This window comes from Salvelinus sp. IW2-2015, linkage group LG11 (assembly GCF_002910315.2).
Source record: "Salvelinus sp. IW2-2015 linkage group LG11, ASM291031v2, whole genome shotgun sequence".
In the NCBI taxonomy this organism is placed as follows: Eukaryota; Metazoa; Chordata; class Actinopteri; order Salmoniformes; family Salmonidae; genus Salvelinus; species Salvelinus sp. IW2-2015.
This window is the reverse complement of record NC_036851.1, coordinates 41,677,591-41,680,896: the sequence shown is the minus strand read 5'-3', so window position 1 is coordinate 41,680,896 and position 3,306 is coordinate 41,677,591.

Sequence of the window (3,306 nt, the reverse complement as noted above, 5' to 3'; positions counted from 1 at the left end):
CTGGTGAGTGTGTCTGAGTTGTTGGGATTACAACTGTGATCTGCCATTTCAGTTCATATAGACATTTCAGTTCATAGGGACACTTCAGGTCATATAGCCATTTTAGTTCATACTACATGGACATTTCAGTTAATTTAAAATTTCAGTTCATAGGGACACTTCAGTTCACATAGTCATTTCAGTTCATATAAAAATTTCAGATCATGTAGAAAACAAAATCATATAGACATTTCAGTTCATATAGACAACATTCTGAGTTCTATCACTGTAGATCTATATTCCAGTTACAACACAACTGGACAGGTGAAACCAGACACAGGTTGGCGTTTATTGGCATGAATCTTGTCCTGGAGGCCGAGCTGAACGGTTTCCACTAGATGGGTCAGAGGCAAAGTCAAAATTGGCTCTATTGTAAAAATGTGCTTTTTGGACTTAATTTAAGGTTAGGATTAGGCATAAAGTTAGCAGTGTGGTTAAGGTAAGGGTTAAGGTTAGAATCAAATGGTATTACTTAACATAACAACAGCTTAGGTAGTGAGGACCCTGCAGAGCTGCCTCCAGTRCATGAGTCATCCAAATAAATGCCAACCTGCAAAGAGGACTCCCAGCACCTCATCGCTTTCACCTATCCTGTATTTTMAGTATTGTACAGATGAAGGCAACTTCATTCCTCTTCTCTAATTTCCTCTCCTCCATTCCTTATCATCTCCGTCCCTCTCCATATCTTGTCTCTCCAAACTCATCCCATCAGCCGAGATTCCTAACACAGCTGTGTCACGTTCCTGACCTGTTTTCTCTTGTTTTTGTATGTGTTTAGTTGGTCAGGGCGTGAGTTGGGGTGGGCATTCTATGTTATGTGTTTCTATGTTGGGTTAATGTGTTGCCTGATATGGTTCTCAATTAGAGGCAGGTGTTTGACGTTTCCTCTGATTGAGAACCATATTAAGGTAGGCTGTTCTCACTGTTTGTTTGTGGGTGATTGTCTTCCGTGTCTGTATGTATGTTCGTACCACACGRGACTGAAGCGTTTGTTTGTAGTCTGTACCTGTTCGTGCGTTCTTCGTGTATATGTAAGTTCTCATGTTTTAGGTCAGTCTACGTCGTTTTGTTATTTTGTACTATTCAAGTGTTATTTCGTGTTTCGTCGTTCTGTTAATAAATATTCATTATGTATTCATCACCCGCTGCGCCTTGGTCCGCTCATTCTCATCAAGACGATCGTTACAAGCTGGTTGCTTTGGCCCGAGAAAAGAGTCCAGAAGCCTGATGGGGTAAGAGTGAAAGGAGAGGGGGAGAAAAGAAAGAGAGGAGGGAAGCCAAGGGAGTGGGATATGAGAGAAACACAACTCACAAATACAGATGATGGAGAACAAGAATTGATAGCTTTACAAAGAGTGCTAGACGTAGAGAAAGAGAAAGAATAGTTTCCTGGCAGACATCCAGGCCTTAGCCCAAAGCCAAGTCATGCTGCAGCATCTTGTGTGTCCAGAGCATGGTGCTGTTCCCACTCTGCAAACTGCTCTCAGGTCAGTCCAACTTTGCCACCAACACGCTTTCACTTCACCATTTACTCGGTCTCTCACTGTCGCTCTCCTCCCCCTCTCTCCTTTCRCTTTCACTCTCCTTCTTTCACTCTTTATTTCTTTCTCTCTATACCTCCCTTTCCTCTCTCTGTGAATACTCACATCTCAGGTAATTGTAAAATGGGTCATGGCTGTCGTTGATTTCATGGTTTTTATAAAAATTGACACAGCCTACAAGTTCTGTAATGATATTGAGAGAGAATTTCACTACTTAAAGAATTCCAACTTGTCACACTTCGAAAGTGTGAGTGCATTCTTCTCATTCCCAACGTGGACTTACATTTCTTCCCAAATCAATGCTTCATTTTCAGAGCTAGCTATTTTCAGGTCTCTGTTCGATCATGTTCAAGTCCGGGCTCTGGCTGGGCCACTCAAGGACATTCAGAGACTTGTCTCCTGCGTTGTCTTGGCTGTGTGTKWAGGGTCATTGTCCTGTTGTAAGGTGAACCTTCGCCCCAGTCTGAGGTCCTGAGCATTCTGGAGCATGTTTTCATCAATGATCTCTCTTTACTTTGCTCTATTCATCTTTCCCTCGATCCTGACTAGTCTCCCAGTCCCTGCCGCTAAAAAACATCCCAACAGCATGATGCTGCCACCACCATGCTTCACTGTAGGGATGGTATTGCCAGGTGATGAGCGGTGTCTGGTTTCCATCAGATGTGACGCTTGGCATTCAGGCAAAATAGTTCAATCTTGGTTTCATCAGACCAGAGAATCTGCAAATACACCATAACAGTTAAAACTCTCCTCTCTCTCTCTCTCTCTCGTCTGTCTCTCTCTGTCTCTCGTCTGTCTCTTGTGTCTCTCTGTGTCTCCTCTCTCTCTCTCTGTTTCCGGTGTCTGCTCCATCTCTCTCTAAACTGATGTTGTCTCTCTCTCTCTCTCTCTGTTTCTCCTCTCTCTCTCTCTTGTGCGCTCTCCTCTGCTCCTCCCGCTATCTCACAAAAGGGCAGTTTTCCCCCCCCCCCCAAATATGTCTCTACTCTCTCTCTCTGTGTCTCATGGCTGCTCTCCCACTCAAAAATGTATACACTTGCAATTGTCTCGCTTCTCTCTTCTGATTCGCTCTCCTCTCCTCGCTCATCGTCTTTTCTGTTCTTCTCTCTGGGCCGTGCTCTCTGTGTCTTCTCTCCTCTCTCTGCGTGTTCTATCATCTCTCGTCTCTCTGATCTTGTGTCTCTCTCTCCTCTCTCATGTGTCTCTCTCATCGGCCCTCTCTCTGACTGTCTCTCTCTCTCTCTTCTGTATGTCTCTCTCTCTCCCTCCATTTAACTTACCAATCCCGTTCAACCCTCTCTTCTCTCCTTAAACCAGGAATCAATCTCTCTGATTTGTTCCTCCTTCTCGCGCGCTCTGTGTCTTCTCTCTCTCGCTCTGTGTCTCTCTCTCTCCTCTCTTGTGTTCTCTCTCTCTCTCTGAGTGTCTCTCTCCTCTCTGCTGTCTCCTCTCTCTCTGGTTCTCTCTCTGTGGTCTCTCTCGCTCTCTGCTGTCTCTCTGTGTCTCTCCTGCCTGTCTCTCTGTCGTCTCTCTCTGCCTCTCTGTCTCTCTCTGTCTGCGCGGTGAGTGTATGTCTCTGTCATATCTTTAGCGGTTATCTCTACAGTCCCCAGTTTAAAAACCTCTTAAGTCTTGCGGTCATCTACCTCTCTCCACACACCAGTATCTCATACAATCCCTTGTTAATGGCCAAGTACCTTTAATTATAAAATACGTTTTTCAGGAG